Genomic DNA, 21278 nt, shown 5'->3' on the forward strand with positions numbered 1-21278 from the left:
AGGTGCTAACAACAAAATATCCACGTTCTTAGAATTACAATGTCTAATCAAATTACTGTACCCGATCAGATCTAGTATAAATAACACAAAATTGGCACACTTTGTAAAATAAATGGCTTCACAAGAAAAAGAAGACAGAGAGAGAAAGAGCGAAGGGAGGCTGCTAAAGGCAGTTCAACATTGCAAACATGAACTCAAAGCTCTAGCAGGTAAATCATCATATAGAATATTTAGCAGTTTGTCACACTTTCATTCTTGTATTTAAGTATATCTCCCATTATAATCACTTGCCTTGATACTAGTAACCTATAACACATCATATTTGATTAAAACCATATAAATAGTAGGCCTATATAGTTAAAAATAATATAAATGTTCTAAATGAGTTGTTTCTTGGTATATAATATAGATTTATGCTGTAAAATATTGAATGTAATACTTATAGGGGAGAGTGGGGTAAGATTAGCCATTTTTTACTGGTGTGGTCCTCAAGATAAGGGAAAATGACGCAGAAGTACAACTAAAGTATTTATCCTAATGAAAGTAATAGTGTCTATTACAAAGGGTTATAAAAATATGGCTTCTTATAAAAAAAAAAAAAAAATCCCCATGTCCCCAAAAAAAAGTTCCCATGGCTCAGTTTTCCCCGGGTTAGGGGTAAGTTGACCCGAGTCGTGTCCGTGGGTAAGATGCACCATCTGGGTGTAAAATGACCATCTGACCGAATCTGATTCAAGCCTGTGTGAAATAAATAATTATTTAAAAACGAATTTAATAATTTCCTTTTACAAACAGTCATAAAGTCAACCAAATGAAGTTTAAATTTCAATATTTAATTGTTTGCATTTCTGAAACAATATGTTGAACCCTTCCTAAGAACAGACTAAACAGAGCGTTTGTTGGCCATACGCGACTACAGGTGGAAAGATATTTCTGATTATAATGTGATATAAAAGCATTTTCTGGTTCTTATACTTGTACACTGTCCCTATCACATGATCAACTAAACCACAAATATCACATTAAAATACCAGTTTATAATTCAGAGATTTAACTGAACTACAGTGCCTTATGGTGGGGTTTAAGTTAAAATGCTAACCCCACAACATTTGGCTCACTTTGCCCCATAGCTGCCATTAAAAACAAAATTATAATAAAAAAGACGCTACTGTAGCTTACCAGTTCAGGCTAATATTTATCTTAATAATAATAAGCATTGCATGGCTTTATATGTTTGCTAAATCACCTATATGTATCATAAATATGCTTAGACCTGGATAAATTTGCTTTGATGTATGCTACAATTTTACTTTGACAAGCCAAATACAGTTTTTAAAGTAAATGGGTGCCTTCCATTCGCCACCATGTGTTTCTTCTTTTCACAGTCTAGCATAAATGATCGGTGGTTCCAAAATACACGGTCACATGACAATAAAAGCTGCCAAAATACAGGGGGTGGCTCAACTTACCCCACTCTGTACTTCCATTGAAGATAAGGCAGAAGCAGACTGAGTGAGGGAGGGAGAGCACACTCTTATCAAAACATCTACAATAAAGTCTGAAATTATTACAGTGTGCTGTTTTCTCTTTTAATTGTATGTTTGTAACAACTGGATCATTTGTATTAACAAGCACCCACCCCCCTAGTGCCCCTTTTTTAGTTTTTTTTGGGGCCTCTGCCCCTCAAAATGTCTTTGCACAGCCCTGCCTAATATGATATATATTTACAGGTTGGATTTATTAACAGAATCAGGAGACTTGCCAATGCAGGAATCCCAGTGAGGAAACTTGCTAAACTTTACAAAGTGCTATTAATCTAATCATGGATGTGAACAGCTGTGAAGATGGAGGTCAGTAATGAGGTAAGGCCGACCTCTGCTGGTGGATTGTAAAATAAGGCCTTCTTCAGTTTGATGAAGTGGATGAAGATCTGGATGGTCTTGCTGTAAATCACTGATGAGTATAATATGTTTCATTACAACAAACTTAGCCTTAATTTGTGTGTTGATGAATATTAATAATTATGGTTTTGAATCTTAACTTCACATATTGTGCTTTTATAGAATCAAAGAAAGTCTTAAAAAATCAGGGGAAATTTGAAGAGACACCAAAAGCTGCTTGTGGTAAAAATAAATGCATATGTCCCTATAGCAGTGCAAAAAACTGTGATTGACTGCTGATTACTGATCAGATTAATTGGTGAAAAGCATTTTATTTTTATGCTAATTTGACAGCACAAACAGTGTTATTTTCATGTAAATGTTAACTTTTTGTCTCCTATTGGACTGTGATTATATCTGCGCGTTGAGAAGTCAGACATCCTGTTATCAGCTGATTAAAACCTTTGCATCTGGATAACATGTGAGTTCATAATCCATACAAATGCATCCTTTAAAATCCACTCACATATTTGTTTAGAGCTGTTTTGGACTGTTTTGTGCTTGATCTGTGCAGATTTCTCTCCTGATTCAGACCAGACTGCTTTTTCACTGGAGGAAGCGTTATTATGGATTATTCTTACAAACACGCAGCTTTAGTCTTCTCCAGATGTTAACTGATGGACTGGAGTGGTGTGGATTATTGTGATGTTTTTATCAGCTGTTTGGACTCTCATTCTGACAGCACCCATTCACTGCAGAGCATCCATTGCTGAGACACTGATGCAGAGACACATTTCTCCAAACCTGATGAAGAAACACACTCATCCTAATCTTGGATGGCCTGAGGGTGAGTACATTTTCATCAAATTTTTATTTCTGGGTCAGTTATTGCTTTGATTAAGCTGAGCAGTGATGCAGAAAAGGAGATGGATTGTAATATACAGTAAATGTAATTGTATTTGTTATGCAGTACATCTCTGTAATACACTGTAACAGCATTGCCATGTTCAGTGTTGGGTAACTAGTTACATAAATTATGTTAATTAAAAAATAAATGTAATTGTAATCAGTTACAGTTACCGAGAAAAATGTATAATTATATTAGAGTTACTTATGAAAATGTTAACGATTACAAAGGGGGTTACATCTGAATTTCACACACACACACACACACACACACACACACACACACACACACACACACACACGTACATTGGTTTTTGTGGTTTATGGGGACTCTCCATAGGCGTAATGGTTTTTATTCTGAACAAACTGTGTGTGCTATTGCCCTACACCAACCCTACACCTAAACTTAGCCCTCACAGGAGACTTTGTGCATTTTTAGATTTTCAAATAAACACCATTTAGTATGTTTTTTAAGCCTTTTGAATTACGGGGACATAGGCAGTGTCCTCATAAACCACCTTCATATTGTAATACCTCTGTCATACCCATGTCATTATACACATTTGTGTCCTCATAAACCACATAAACATGCACACACATACACACACACACACACACACACACACACACACACACATACGCACGCATGCACACACACACGCACGCACACACACACACATACGCACGCACACACGCACGCACTCACACACACACACACACACACACACACACACGCACGCATGCACACACACACACACACACACACGCACGCACTCACACACACACACACACACACACACACACACAAATTTATTTAATTCCTTTCATAAAATGAGACACAAATGTTTCAGGAGTTTAGGACACAAACACATGCTTATTCAATCATTTTATTTCCTATTTGGATTTATGTAGGCCTATATACTTTATTTTCTAAGATTAACTGTTTTTTCACAGCCATTGTTGGATGCCATTGGTTACTGTCATACTATGCAAAGATTTGATTTCAAAAACAGTATCATAGCTATTAAACTATTTCTTGTTATGATCTCAGAATGATCTCAAAGTAAGTCTGATTTTGTGGTGGCTGTGTTTTAAAATTAAATTAATATAATCTTCATTCAAGTGATGAAGGATTTAGAAAGGGACAGTAATAATCAGTGTTCAGTACTTCTGTAACCCTGCCTGCTTCACATGTCTGAAAATGATTAACAGTTGAAAACATTAGAAAATAGAAGTAATCAAAAAGTCATCAAATGTAATCGGTTGCATTACTTTAATAACGTAATTGAAATAGTTACACTACTTATTACATTTTAGACAGGGTAACTTTTAATTACATTTCCAAAGTAACCTTCCCAACACTTCACAAACATAAAAAACACCTTTTCTTCATAATCAGATATTAACAGGACCCTTTTAATGGTCATCAGTTTGGATGGAAAGCTGTGTAATGGTCTCTGAGCTGCAAATTGATTTCAGATGCACTCAAGGTGCCTCTATAGCAACTATAAACTATAGTACATCATCTGTGGAAAACCAAGCCTCCTGATCACACACATGCCTCTAATTCTGACAGATGTTTGAAACAGGCCTCTTCAAACCCTAAATCCACACTGAACTCTCTCTCTCTGTCACAAGTGGTAAAACAGACATGCAGAAGACATTCATAAACAGTACACTTAGGTTTCCAATGACTTTTTAAAAAGCATTAAAGGCACAAATCTTGTGCTGTGAGATGTTAGACATGTCTACCTGTTAGGTGTGATTATTAACACATCTAACATGAGATTAACACGGAAATGTTAATGACCAAAACAATCATGTACAACATGTAATCCATTACTGATTGCAAATTACATGACAAAAATATATTCCATTACAGTATGTCAAGGTTTCCCAAACTGGGGCTCGTTAATGAACTGCAGGTGAATATAATGAAAAGCTAATAATTTATTAATAAAATGTCAAATTGAAATAATTTTTGAAATTACAATATTCAAAATAAATACTTATTGTGTGAATGTACAAAAATATTGATTTTTTTCTGGATGTATAGGTTATAAGCAGCTATTTTAGAAAATAAAATTTACAAGAAGAAGAATTAGAGAGAATCAATACATTTTGAATAATTTATTTTCTTATGTGAAAAATGGGTAATCATAATCAATAAAAGTAGCAGTCTGATTACGAGTATTTTAAAACGTAATATAAGATAACCTAATAACAAGTACTTAATTAATTACATAATCCAGATTACATGTAATCAGTTACTACACAGCTCTGGTCACACATTTGTTTTTAACCTGATTATTAAATCATTTTTTACAACATGACTGGAAAACTAATAAATAATGTCGCTTCACATTCAGTTAAACAGACATGTATAAGAAGTCTCTTTAAAAATGCAGTAAAAAGTAATATTGTGAAATGAAAATATTTTGAAATGTAATTTATTTCTGTGATGCAAAACTGATTTTTCAGCATAATATTTCCAGTGTTTAGTCTCATTATTCTTCACATGATAAACTACATTTGATTTTTATGCTTATTTAATGCTAGAATGTTAAAGTTTCTGTCACTATTCATGGAAAGTGTGTTTTAATTTTGAAAAAGCTTACTGTAGTTCTTCTAAAAGGAATTGAGTATTGTATTAAAATGATGGAGTGATCAAGGGATCCGTCATCATTCTTTGAACATGAGATTCGCTGAAGATGAAGGCGGCGTATATGAGTGAAAGGGTTCTGGAAAACACAGCCTAACAGTATTGATAAATACACTCAGGATAGATTACAGATTCAAAGTAATGCCACTTGATTATCGTCCCTGTGAACAATTACAGCTTCAAAGCTAAATCTGCAGTCCAGTTTCAGTAATCAATAAATCGGGTCCATATTCAGTGCTGATGTAATCCAATAATCCAAACATACGAGGGGCGTTCAAAGAGAGAAGTCAAAGATACAGATTAGGATCATGAACTCAAGATTATAAACAGAATCAGACAGGGAAATTACTCCAGTATAAGAAAACATGCAAGACAGTGGGATGACCGGAGCTAAATTTTTACTGCAAATCAGTGGATGTACATCAGAAATGGGACACTTTGCATTATTTTGCGTTATACTTTCAATATATTGTGATTCAACACGTCAGTTGAATTTCTTTACAGTCTAAAAAAAAATAGGCCTACTTTGAAGCAATTTGCACAAAGAAATGGAAAATTGAACTAAACATGAAATTTTGAAGCAGACGGTTCTTCACGATGCCATAGAATAACCTTTTGGTCTCAAACCCATCGTTTCATCACAATTTCACCATCCAGTTAGACACATCAAACATAACTCCTTCAAAATCAGCCAGAAACCTTGGAGTTATGATTGATGATCAGCTGACGTTCTCACTGCTAAAACTGCAGATTTGCTTTATTCAACATCAAGAAGATCAGGCCCTTTCTTTTGGGAACATGCTTCACAACTCCTTGTTCTGTCCAGACTGGACTATTGCAATGCTCTCTTGGCAGGTCTTCCAGCCAGTTCTATCAAACCTGTGCAATTAATCCAGAACGCAGCAGCAAGAAAAGAACGCACGTCACACCTCTGTTTATCAGTTTGCACTGGCTACCAATAGCTGCTCACATTAAACTCAAGGCATTAATGTTTGCCTACAAAACCTCCACTGGCTGTGCACCCCTTTATTCAGTACTTCAGACCTATGAGCCTCTAGAATCTCGCGTTCTGCAAGTGAACGATGCATTATCGTGCCATCTCAAAGAGACACAAAATCACTTTCTCTGACTTTTTCATTAACTGTTTCCTCCTGGAGGAATGACCTGCCCAGCTCAATCCAGCAGCTGAATCCTTCACCATCTTCAAGAAACGGCTAAAAACACATCTCTTCCATCTCTTTTTCACCCTCTAACTTTAGCACTCTCTATTCTAATTCTATTCATAAACAAATGTCCCTTTTAGACTTGCACTCTATTCATTTACTGCTTGTTTGCTTTAAAAAAAACACTAGCTTTTCTAATCTTTTTGTGTTCTATCTATTTGTTTTCTTTTTATTTATTATACATTTAACAAAAGCAAAAATGCCTCTAGCACAAGCTTGCTCTATTCTTTTTCTATTCTATTCGTTTTCTTTTTATTTATTATATAATAAAAAAAAAAAAAAAGAAATCTTGACGTGTACTGCGTAAGAATAACCGAGACTTGTTATAGGACTTGTGTATCATTGCTGTTGTGTTGGTTTTGATTGCTTCTATTATCCTCATTTGTAAGTCGCTTTGGATAAAAGCATCTGCTAAATGACTAAATATAAACAGTTCTATAAAAACCTTTAACATCTGAAGAACCTTTCTGTGTCACAAAAGGTTGTTTGTGGTGAAAGAAGGTTCTTCAGATTATAAAAAGATAAGAAAGAGATGGTACCTTTGACTGAATGCTTCTTTGTGGAACCAAAAATGGTTCTTCAATGGCATCGCTGTGAAGGAATCTGTAACTGTATAACTTATCACTATAATAGGCCTATCGATTTTGCCTTTTGTCAAATTAGTCAATTTGTTACTGAGCACTGTCACTGTGAAGTAACAAATATAGATATTTAATCATAGCATTAAATGCAGTCGTCCATGCTCTATTTCACTAAAGAAAATGGTTCTAAACAAAGCTGGTTTTTCTTAATTTTGGTTTTTCTTGGTTTTTCTTTTTCTTAATTTTGTTGGACAATTTGTTGGACAGTCATACAATACATTTCACTACATGTCGTACTACGTATGTATATGTATGTGACAAATAAAATTTGAAATTGAATTTGAATTTGAGCTATTTTGCATCAGGTGAGGTGATTCAATGATAAACTGATCCACTCATAAAAGCAGTTTCTTACTTCCAGAATGAATGAATCTTTTCTTTATTAAAGTTGATCTAAACAAGTAAGTTCTGTTAGTCCTAAAGCAGTGAAAACTGCATCTATTCATCAACTGGTTTACGGCTAACTAGTGAAAACATTACATTAATATGATGAGCTGCAGCTCAAAATACATGTTAGATGGAAACATTGTGCATTATGATCCAGTTTGTAGCTTAATTCAATATATTTTAAATAGTTTAAGCACTGTTCAATAGGAAATCAGTTGAAATCATCCAGTGTGAATGTTCAATTGATCAGTATATATTAAATTATTGTTGCATCTGATTATATTAGTCTATATAGAGTGGTAGTGAATGTAAAAAGAGCAAATGGGAGAAACAGAGGAACACAAACGTGTTAGTCACGTTAGCTCAGGTCCATTTTAATAATGTGTTAGTAAATGAGTAAATGTTGGAATGAACATTAAGACTAATAAATGCTTTAGAAGTATTTGTCATTGTTAGTTTATGTTAACCTTATTGTAAAGTGTTACCAAAAAGGTTGCTGGCCTCTTTAATATAGATATACAGTGACAAGAAAAAGTATGTGAACCCACTGGAATAGTTGGTTTTCTGCATTAATTGTTCATAAAATGTCATCTGATCTTAATCAAAGTCAGGAATAGACAAACACAATGTGCTTCAGCTAACAACACTAGAACAATCTTTCATGTTTTATTGAAACCATCACATTAAACATTCACAGTGGCACAGTGGAAAAAGTGAAGTTCTTCTTGTTGTCGTTACCTGGATGATGCACAACTGTTTTCCTGATGTTTGTTGAGTCCTGAGCAGTTCATCTGAACGCTGTTCTTCAGAAAAATCCTCCAGCTCCTGCTCATTCTTTGGTTTTCCAGCATCTTCTGCATATTTTTCCCCTTTCCAATAGTGGCTATATTTTCTTATTTTGGTTAAATATCGTATTATCATAGTACTGCCATTCAGAAGCTACAGAAAATGTTTCCCAGAAGACAAAATAAGCAAAATTGATACTGATCATTTACAGTCACTGCTGTAAACGGTTCAAATATGCAGAACATGCGGGAAAACCAAAGAACGAGCAGGACCTGGGGGATTTTTCTGAAGAACAGCAAGCTCAGGAATCTTGAACAGCTACCACAAAACATAAACAGTCTTTTTTCATCTACAGCACTCATGTTTAATGCAATGGTTTCAATAAAGAGTTTGTGTTTTGTTAGCTTAAGCACATTGTGTTTGTCTATAATTGTGACATTGATTAAGATCAGATGACATTTTATGGCCAATTAATGCAAAACTAACCAGTTTGAGCTCCAATGCCTGAGCTTTTCCGTCTAGACACAGAGGTTTATGGTTCTTGTTTAATATGATAAACAGATTGTCCAGACGCACCTGTGGTTTGTGATGGGGATGAATCACTGAGAGTGAAGCGTGTGTGTTAAAGACTCCAGAGATCAGCAGAACATCTGTCAGGAGTTAAGAAATTACATTTAGCACACTTTGTGCCAAATTATGACCTTACACTCATTAAGTATTGTTCAGCAAGCCAAGGTCCTGTGAGCCTGTCATGAATCCTGCATGCCTTTATAGATGTTGTTTTATGCTATCGTGGTATGCTGAGAGGTTGCATTTAATGAGTAAACTATGGGGGGGAAAAAAATATTTCTCTGAGAATTTGTTTTACATGTCTCTAGGGCTATTAATATGAAAAAAGTAAATTATAGCATTTGCTTTGTACAATATTGTACAATAATTTACCAATATTTTATATTATGCACATGTGCATTTATAGACTTTCTGCATGTAATATAGGCCTATTTAAATTTTTACAGTAAAATTTATGTCCGATTTAACTTAATATTTTTACTGTATATGTAGGTAACTTACAATTAGCCAATTACATGTCTCTAGGACAGTATTTTGAATCTAAAGCATATAGCATATATTGCTAAATGTGTAGAAGTTTCTGATTGAAAGAGGCATTATTGAATGACACTGGAAAATGTTTAAATCTGAAATAATACAATAACCTGTGTTTTCAGCACTAAATGGAAAAAGTGTGTAATAACCTGTGTTTCCAGTGTAAAGCACACAGCCTCAGTCAGAGCTGTGCAAATCTGAAGCGTTGAAAACAGTTAAAGCATTACATACATTACTGGCCTGCAAATGTGAAGAAGCTGACATGCATTTTCCAATAAAAACGTCACATGTTTTGTCTGACGCTAAAGCAGCCAGCCAGGAAATACATCCCAAACGAGCATCTTCCTTCATCAGATTACATTTAATTTCACATGTTGCAGGAATGACTCCTCACCCTTTATGCATGTTATAATTTACAAATACAGTCTGACAATAGCAGATCACCTAACAAACGGCCTCAAATGCTTTGATGAGATTTAAATTCCTCGCAAATTAGACCTTATTATCATTCCTCAATTGCTCTGTTCTTAATGATGACCAGACTGCAATCAGTATGAACATATAAACAGACATCTCTCTCTCTGTCTCTCTCTCTCTCTCTCTCTCTCTCTCTCTCTCTCTCTCTCTATCTCTCTCTCTCTCTCTCTCTCTCTCTCTCTCTCTCTCTCTCTCTCTGTCATGTGGTTTTGATTTTCATCCCCAGGCAACGTTTGGAGTTAGGCTGAGCTTGAGTTTCATTGTAAAACTCCACTTCCAAGGCAGAAACGCAGGACTTGAGTTTATTATGATTTCCTCAGAGGATCAGTGAGGGGCCCGCGGGGCTCCGGTCGGCTCTCAGGGGCCACAGCGACCTGCTCAAACAGCTGCTATTCATATCCACACGGTGGCACCAGAACACTTAACTTTTAACAGCACTTGGAATTTGTTGTGTATTTTGACTTAATCTTACTATTTTAGTCAATGCACGCTGAATTTGCTTGCTTTCATTTGTAAGTATTGCTGTCAAGACTTGTTTCTTTGAGTAATTATACTGAATGCACTATTTTGGAGTTGCTTTATAAAGCACTTTGATTTTGTTGATTGCCCCATGCAGAGACTTTATTAACTTTATATTGTGATGTTTTCTCTTTTAGAGGAAATCATAGAAACCAAGTGCTTGGTAGCAATAAATAATAACAAAAAAGATTCTGAGTGATAATTTCTGAAAAATATCTTTATTTTATTTCAAAGTCGTAGATAAAGCAAAGATTATTGGAGTTTGTTTTACAATAAAATGCTATTTTGCACATTTGATATTCTGTCATCAAGATTTTATATTATTCTACTTCTTCATTCATTTAATCCAGCGTTGCACTTGCCATTTCGTTACATTTACTAGCATTTTCTGATTGAAAATTGTTTTTACACCGAATTGTTTTCTGTGTAGCTGCCAAGAAATAGAAAAATTACTTGCTGAAACAGATGTTTAGCATTTAGAAAACTCAAAAAACACAATGCATCAGGTTACATAAACAAATGAGCAAATTTAGTTTTTACATCAGAAAGCTAAACATCTGATTTGTGGTTGGATCAAACATTTTTATAGTTTGTTTTCATTTTTAATTAAAGTTTAGGTAATTCTGTTTTTTTTGTCATTTTTAAAAAACTGTTTTAATGTGTATATAGTTTAATTGATATTTTATTTCAGTTTTAACTATTTTAGTAAATCAAGTTAAACTAAACAAAAACAGAAATAAGTCAAATAAATTTTACAAATTTTATATTTAATTTGATTTCAGTTAAAAATGTACATTTTAAAATTTAACATTTTACATAAAGCAGTTACATTTTTTGTCATTTTTAATTTTTTAATGTGTTTATAGTTTTTAATGATATTTTATTTCAGTTTGAGTATTTTTGGTAAATCAAGTTAAACTAAATGAAAAACAGAAATATTGTAAAATAAGTTTAAAAAATGTAATATTTAAGTTTATTTCAGTTAAAATATAACATTTTAAATAAAGTGTTAAATTTTTTGTTGTCATTTAAAAAAAATATTTTTAATGTGTTTATAGTTTTTAATTATATTTTATTCCATTTTTTTTAGTAAATCAAGTTAAACTAAATGAAAATAAAAATATTATAAAATAAGTTAAACATTTTTAACATTTAATTTTATTTCAGATAAAATGTAACATTTTAAAATGTAAGGTAATGGTTGCCATGTCAATTTGAATGTTCTAATCATTCTTTCTTTCTTTTTTTATTGTTTAGTTTTGTTCGTGTTTGTACCAGTCATATCAAACTACAGAGTTTCCTTCCAAGGATGAAGCAAGTGATGAAAACACCCTCTCACATCATATTAATACACACGATCCACCAGATCCTCATCATTATGACTCCGACTGATTCAGATCAGTAGATTTGAGACAGGAGCGAGAGCAGTAAAGTGGAGGCTGATCGATGGCTTGTGACCTCCAGCGATGGATGGATGGATGACGGTGGAAGAGGAGAGAGCGCGAGGGGGATAAGTGTAGGATAGGGTTAAACTGTAAAACAACAAAAGGTGTCTTAAATGTCTAAAATGGTGTTATTAAAATCCACACCTTCACCCGTCCTGAGGATAAAGAACAATAGTGTTGTCATTCACACAGTTAGCCCTCATAAGCTCTTCACACATACTCTATTGCTCGGTTAAATTGAGCCAAAGGAGACCAATTTCCCCTCCGCAGACTCTGTAAACGTCAAACCGAGCAAAGCCTGGACTTCTGTAGACTTGTAAACGGCGCTGTTTTCTGCTGATTATGTGATTGCTTGTGACAGAAAGCACTTGGAGATCCAGCTCCAGCGCTGCTGCCATGAAAAGCCTGTTTAGAGCAGATCAGCAAATCAGCTCTGACAAGATAACAGTCCTTTTGTCAAAAAACATTAGTTTTCTCATCGCCGTTGGAAGATTGAATTTGATCTGAATAGCATTGTTTCGCTGTTTGCGTGAGATATTAGCATATACAACTTGGCTAAGCTATTATAGCATTAACCTTAAAAAATGATACGGTTTAATACGGTTTAACTATGAGTTTGAAGTCCTGTTTTGCACATGATTCATTGAAAGGTTCAAGATGTGCATTCGTTTGTGAGCTTGATCAGTCTCTTTGTCTAAAAAATGTTCAGTGAACAATGTTTTGTTCAATTTGTCCAGTTAAGCTGACAGGAGGATTTTCTAACATATGTTTGCAGTGGTATGTATATATATATACAGTCTGTCAGTAGCCTTTAACTCTTTAACTCTTGCCTTTAAGCCTGCATCCGTAAAGATCTCTAAAGGTCACGCTTGCAGAGTTCCTGTAACTGACTTCTTACCTTCAGAGTCCACACATGTCTGTAATTACACCCCAATTGCTTCCCCAAACTTTATGTAGGGCTGTGTGTTTATGTGTGTGTGTGTGTGTGTGTGTGGCTCCCTTTGCTTCCAAAACAGGTGTGTGATTCTAAACAGTATTGCTCAAGCATTTAAAGGAGGCTCCACTGACTTTTTTATCTTTCAACATGTTTCCACCTTGACAGATCCCAAATGAATGGAACGCAAACAAACTCCTCACACCTCACTGAATTCAAAGGCCACATGCAATGCAAGCGTAAGGCAAGAGGTTTCTCTGTAAATTGTAACTTGAGTCACGTTTGAGAAGGCTGCGTTTCATCTGATCGGAAACAATGAAGCCTCTTAATAATAATCATCCTAGTGAATAATAAACAAAAATCAGAATTTCCCGGCAAAATGGAATTCCGTGGAACGTTGATGCTACACTGTTTCATACAATGAAGGTGAATGAGGACACAGAGAACTGTAAACATACGCTATTATTTATTCCAGGTCTTCTAAAGTCCAAAAATAGAAATTAATTTCTTCTTAAATGAGCGGCTGGCACTCGGCCAGTCTAATTTAACTGCAGTAAGCTATCACTGGAGGGCATGCGCAATCACTCGCAGCGTGAGAAAGCCATTCTTCACCTGTCAGCTTGTGTTTGGGTCATGGAAAAACAACAGAGCCAAATGAAAGAGAAAGAGGAGAAGCAGAACGGAACGGAGGAACATCTCATGCTCATCTGGATTTTAAGGAACAGTTACAGTTCATCAGTTTACGTTGAGGATTCTTGGAACTTTTAAAAGCCTCCAAAAATAGGCCCGGCCATGTGTGTGTGTGTGTGTGTGTGTGGAGAGACAGATCAGATACTGTAATCTCTGACACTAAAAGCTTTTTATTTACCTCTGGCTCGCTCACTCACTCATACGTTCACAGACAAACGTCTCTATGTTCATCAAACCGAGAGTGTCCTTCACTTACAATTGAGTTCAGATTCCCTGGCACGGCTTCATACCATCACCTGTTCCTCTCACACACTCCAACACATGCAAACTGTATTTTTCTTCTGAGAAACTGCCAGGATGCATTTCAAACCAGACCACTGGCTATTGAGCTAATTCTATCATCCAGTTTATCTTCATTCAGAACTGTGGCTCTGTTCCCAATCCTAGAGAGCTGTCTGTGTAGAGAGCATCATGGTGTGCTACAGACTCCAAAAGATTGGCAGCTGCATTTTCAGCTTTTAGCCCAAATCAAAAGATACCATTGCATATGTATCTTCAAAGACAAAGAGAAGCCGATCACAAAAGGCTTTGCAACAAGCTCAGTCCAACATAACAAGATGAGAAAAGCATTGATTATAAATATTTTATTTGATACCTAAAGAGATAGCATTAAGTATTCAGCCTAATTAGCTATTTTACCCAAGTGTTTGTGTATTCAATGTATTTTTGTGATTATTAGAGTGTCAAGCTGTTAGCTTAGCAATATGCTAACATCAGATTGTATTTAAATCAATTGAAAGTCAAGGCGAATCTCATACTGCAACAGTCAAATATTAGTTATTAACATTAACTGGTTTAAGGCACTTGGTTTCCTCAAGTTTAATGAATTGAGTAAACTTATTCGATTTTACAGTGAAGGCTACTTACTCAGATGTGGGGTAAGAGACCAATGTTTGGCTTGTTAGCATAGTCCTGTCAAAAACCCTTACTGAAATTATCAAATTAGGCCTATAATATATCATTATAGAATTATTATATGAATTATTAAATTTGAATAGTTTAATGTTTTTACATACAACATACTCTATATGGTTTAAAAAGTTGGGGTCAATGAGATATTCATTTATATTATTATTATATTTTTTTTAAGAAAGTAATACTATTATTCAGCTTGCAATGCTTTTATTTTGTTCATGGTTTCCACAAAAATATTAAGCAGCGCAACTGATTTTTTATTTTTTTTATATTTGAAAGGAAATTTTTCTTGAGCAGGAAATCAGTATATTAGAATAATTTCTGAAGGATCATGCGACACTGAAGACTGATGCTGAAAATTCAGCTGTGCATCACAGAAATCAATTACATTTTAAAAATATACATAGCAATTAATTGCAGGTTTTCACTAAATTACTGTTTTTACTGTATTTTGATCAAATAATTCCAGCTTTGGTGAGACAGTTTTCGACCAGCTAGCTTGCATTGTCCATTGAGATGAATGTGAATGCCAATGGATTGCTTTCTAGACCTCCTTGGAGGAGCACAAGTTGCATGTAGAGCACTTCAAATCAATCACTTATGAGGTGTCACTCACTTAAAGGTGCCATAGAATGCATTGATACAGTATTTTAAATTGTTCTCTGATATCTACATGTGGCTGAGGTAAGGGCAAAAATTCTCCAGAAATGATTTTACATGTCCATTTACAACCCTAGGATTTCTCCCCAGAATGAAACGGTCTGTTATTGGCTTATTTGGAAGGGTCATGAATAATAATGCTGAGCTCTGCTCTGATTGGCTGTTTCACAGTGCGGCTCATTACAGTAGCTCACAGGAAGGAAACACAAGGAAATATATATTTCAATTCTTTCTGGCGCAGTTATATCGTTGGGTAATTATACTGTATATAAAGGCATCAGGGAGCCGCTATTAATATGAGAGGCACTGAAACTGCTTTCAAATGCACGATCGCTTTTTATTTTCGCTTTCGCGAACTCTGTTTATACTATGGAGTGGCAGTACTTACCACACATTTTACAAGATCAGGACCCGTATTCATGAAAAATTTTAGTGCTAAGAGTTGCTCCTAGTAACAAAATTCTAAGAAAATTCTTAGAAATGTGGGTGTTTCCCACACAAAAAAAGTAATTCAGAAAGCATCTTAAGCCTTAAAAGAGGTCTTAAGGTCCAACATTGTTAGGAGTACGGACGAGGACTTTTAAGGGGCTTAAGAGTTTCTTTAGCAGCGGAGAAAATGGACGAAACATGAGGGAGAAGAAATGTGTTGCACACAACGCATGGCAGTGAGTTAATAAGACGCTACACATTAGCTCGTGCAGGGATCATGTTTGTGACCGATCTTATTAGAGACATGCTAACATCTCAGACATCGCGCAGAATTGCCATAGCTCCAGATATCACTACATTTGCATATTTGGCAACTGGAAAAATGCAACTATGCAGCAGTGATGATTTGGGTCTGTTACAGCACTTATTAGCCTTATATGTCTCTGTTCATTTCCTATAAAATACGGTAATGACAGCATGGTAAATAAAAAATAAAGAATATATATACATATATAATGTGTGTGTGTGTGTGTGTGTGTGTGAGAAAGAGAGTGTTCTGATTCGCCTATTTTTCAGTGGTCTTTTGTATTCACAAGATTTACATAAGGAGGAGGAAACAATGGTGTTTGAGGCTCACTGTATGTCATTTCCATGTACAGAACTGTTATTATTCAACTATGCCAAGATAAATACAGTTTGCTGTCCATGTAGGAGTTAGATAGCAAGCAGCTCACTAGGTGCAACTTTACACACACACACATAGTTGACTCATTCACCTACATTCACACACACTGAACTCTCTGTAGGCGATCCAAAACAATCATCCATAATCTTTCCTGAAAGCATGTTGAAGAACACTAAAACACGCCACGGTACATTAAAGCCTGTTTTTCCTCGAGGGCAACACTTACATAACATAAATGCACGGTGACTGTGGTTACCGACTCTTATCTGGGAGGATCAACTGATTAGGCAATAAATCAGTCAACCTGTGCCCTAGGTTTCCCCCGCACCGAGAGTCAGCCCAGCCCTGCAGCCAAAGACGGGATCCTGGGTGAACAGGAAGGGTTGGGCTTCAGGTGAGAGGCGAAGACAAAACAGTGGGAGAAAAACCAGCAGAATAGAGGAGGAGGCAGAGAGAGAGAGAGAGAGAGAGAGACAGAACAGGAATGCAGAAACTCCCTAGGCAGCGGCACAATCCTCTGGAGAGAGAAAAAAAGGAATTTTTATGTGCTGCAGGTGATCAGGACTCGACACGGAGAGACAGAGACAGAGAGAGAGAGAGAGAGAGAGAGAGAGACAGAGACAGAGAGAGAGAGAGAGACAGAGAGAGCAAGAAAAACGGAGAGAGACTTGGGGCCTCATTTATAAAATATTGCGCCAAAGCAATCCTAAATTTGATCTTTCGATCACCCAGGTTAAAAAAAGTACACTTTCATAAAGTACTTAAAGTGCTTTACTTTCACACTCTAATTTTGTACTTAATATACTAAAAATTGTTCTTTAGTTGTGGAAAGTTTGCTTTATTGTCAATTCTGCCACATGTACAGCACACACAGAGAATTGAAATGACTTTAATCTCAGACCCTTGGTGCATACAGATAACACCAAACACTAAAGGTGGAATGTAAAAATACAAATAAATACCAATGAAATATATAAAACTACTACTAGGATAATACAAATACAGCCTACAACTAAGGGCATGCCATAAAAAAAAAAAAAAAAAAAAAAAACTTCTTAGTATTTAGTACTTTTTAAGATAAACTCATCTAAGTGTACTCAACTGTGTTATTTTGGGACACCATGAATATGAATTAAAATGTGACCCTGGACCACAAAACCAGTCATAAGGGTTATTTTTTGTGAAATCATCTGAAAGCTGAATAAATAAAAAATAATCTTTCCATTGATGTATGGTTTGTTAGGATAGGACAATATTTGTCTGAGATACAACTATTTGAAAATCTGGAATCTGAGGGTGCAAAAAAATCAAAATATTGAGAAAATCTCCTTTAAAGTTGTTCAAATGAAGTTATTAGCAATGCATATTACTAATAAAAAATTAAGTTTTGATAGATTTATGGTAGGAAAGTTACAAAGTATCTTCATGGAACATGATCTTTATTTAATATCCTAATGATTTTTGGCATAAAAGAAAAATTGATAATTTTTTTACCCATAATTATTGTTGGCTATTGCTACAAATATACCCGTGCTACTTATGACTGCTTTTTAGGTCCAGGGTCACAAATGTGCTTTAACATACATTTAAAAAATATATTTAGTCACCACTTGGAGTACACTTGAATCCATCCTTCATATACTAATACACTCAAGTGTACTACAAGTGGTAACTAAATAATTTTTTTTAAGCTATAAAGCACATTTTAGTTCATATTCATGGTGTCCCAAAATAGCTGACCTTAAGTTTATCTTTAGAATTATTAAAACACATTTTTAAGTACAGAATTAGTGCACTTTAAGTACTTTATGGAAGTGCACTTTTTTTTTTTGACCTGGCCAGACTGAACGAGAACATAGGGAGCAATAAAGACTCACTAAATAGGCTGCTGCTGATGAACTGATGACAGACGAGTGATTTATTGTGTGATTGGCAGCGAGACTCGAGCTCTGCAGCACAGATGGCAGAGAGATCCAGGCACGAGATGAGAGGGGCCTTTTAAACTAAAACAAATAAAACTACTTAACTTTACAGTCTCACAGATACATAAACAGTCACACACACACACACACACTGATTCAGAGAAGCGACACGTGATGACACACACACACACACACACACACGTTGGTTTTTGTGGTTTATGGGGACTCTCCATAGGCGTAATGGTTTTTATACTGAACAAACTGTGTGTGCTATTGCCCTACACCAACCCTACACCTAAACTTAGCCCTCACAGGAGACTTTGTGCATTTTTAGATTTTCAAAAAAACACCATTTAGTGTGTTTTTTAAGCCTTTTGAATTACGGGGACATAGGCATTGTCCTCATAAACCACCTTCATATTGTAATACCTCTGTCATACCCATGTCATTATACACATTTGGGTCCTCATAAACCACATACACATGCACACACACACACACACACACACACACACACACACACACAGGCGCACAATGCAGCCTTTGTTACCGATGTGTGGTCATCCATTTAGGGGCCGAAGCTGACTGGACTCTGCATTACGCAGTTCACTGAGTCTTCGGCCATGTGTGTGTGTGTGTGTGTTTGTGTAAGTGTGTTTGTGTGTGTGTGAGTTCTCCTTCACCAAACTCATCTTTTCCCGTAATTTGTGATAATTGCACATAAAAGAACGTGTCACACCCCTGTGTGAGTGTGTGTGTGATTGCGTGTGCGCTTGTGTGAGTGTGTGCGTGTGTATTATTTGTATGTGTGTGTATGTGTGAGTGTGTGTGATTGTGTGTGTGTGTGTGTGTGTGTGTGTGTTTGTGTGTGTATGTGTGTGTATGTGTGAGTGTGTGTGTTTGTGTAAATGTGTTTGTGTGTGTGTCTATGTGTGAGTGTGTGTGTTTGTGTGTAAAACTCATCTTTTCCCGTAATTTGTGATAATTGCACATAAAAGAACGTGTCACACCCGTGTGTGTGTGTGTTTGTGAGTGTGATTGCGTGTGTGTGTGTGTGTGTGTGCGGGCGTGTGTGTGTGTGTGTGTGGGTGTGGTGGTGCCGTGATAACTCCAGTGCAGGTGTGTTGCTCAAAGGGAAACAGATTCTCATTGATCCTTTAATTTTACCCCAAACATAGCCTGAGGAAAAGAAACAATAAGCACCTGAGCGTTCGTTCATTTCAATGCTGGCTGATTGTGTTTGCACTGCAATGTTTATGCCATAAGCGTCAATATGAAATGACATTTTGTTTTGATCTGGTGTATGAATGTCCCTGTGTGCGTACCTGCTTAACAATATTTTGGAGACGAATCTGTGAGCTAAACTTCACAAAACCTCATTTTGTAAACATATGCACTGATAAAAACTGTATAAAAGTAAAGTAAATTGTAAAAAAAAAAAAAGCAGAACGTTTTCTGTTAGGATTAGGGTGTGGATTATCTGTTATAGTATTTCTAACTGTATGAAAACAATAGAACAATAGTCTATGCAGTGATCACATTTAAGTTTAAGTGTGTGTGTGTGTGTGTGTGTGTGTGTGTGTCAGTAGGTGAGCGCTAGGGAAGAGGAGAGGCGTGAGAGAGAGATAGAGGGGAAGAAAGGGATGAGAAGATGTGGAATTACATGAAAGAACCGAGTGGTCATAAATTTAGCTCAGACAGACGAATAAAACTCTCGCTATCCTCCCAGTCCCTTTAGTTTTTCCTCAAGGGGTAAGAGTGCACACACACACACACACACACACACACACACGCACACACACACACCCCATAGTGTAGTCAGTAAAGGTCGTTTGTACTCTCTGCAAAAAAATCATGTGACACCATACAGTCGTACCCCAGAGAAATAAATAGTATTAAATAAATATAACAGACATATACACACATACAGAAATCAGTGTACAGTCTGTACACAAACACTCCTATTCATACACCCTCTCATCTGCATTATAACTCACCGTCATGTGTGTAGAAAAAAAGGAACTGTGGTGGTACCATGGTAAGAGACTGGTAATAATGTAGTACTTTGATATATATCAATCATATTAATACACAATGGCATTCCAAGGTACAGTACATTTAAAAATACCATGGTATACAACCATACCATTTCACTGATTGATTGCCATGAAACTGTTCAAAAACACAATAATACCATGGTACTTTGATATATACCATGGTACATTTCCAAAAACATTGTATTATTGTACTTTTTTTGTATCACACATTCTTGGAGGTACATTGAAGTTTCAAATGAATACCTCGGTGTATTATTACATACCGTGGTATTTACATGACACCCCAATAAATCTTCAAGAACTCTGTGCTTTCATGTAAAAGCATGGGAATATGGTACTGAATGGTTACCATTTTCATATACCATGGTATTTGCACGCTACTCCAAACTACTTTACTACTATTACCATGGTACCATACCCAAAAACATGACCCTTTGACACTATGCTACTAAATTATCACATAGTACTCAATATTTCTACAAAAATACCATGGTATTACCATTGTACATTTAAAAAACAACAACAACATAGTATTACCATGGTGCCATCCCCAAATCATAGTAATACCATAGTACTTTGAAATATACCATGGTACTAAATTATGACCTTATTCACATACCATGTTATTTCCATACTACTCATTGTTTCTAAAAAAAACAAACAAACATGGTATTACTATTTTACATTTAAAAACAACAACAACAACAACAACAACATAGTATTACCATGGTGACATCCCCAAATCATAGTAATACCATACTACTTTGAAATATACCATGGTATTAAGTTATTACCATATTCACATACCATGGTTTTTACATAGTACCCAATGCTTCCACAAAAATACCATGGTATTACTATTTTACATTAAAAAAAACAGTATTACCACGGTTCAA

Source organism: Barbus barbus (genome assembly GCF_936440315.1).
Source record: "Barbus barbus genome assembly, chromosome: 17".
Classification (NCBI taxonomy): Eukaryota; Metazoa; Chordata; class Actinopteri; order Cypriniformes; family Cyprinidae; genus Barbus; species Barbus barbus.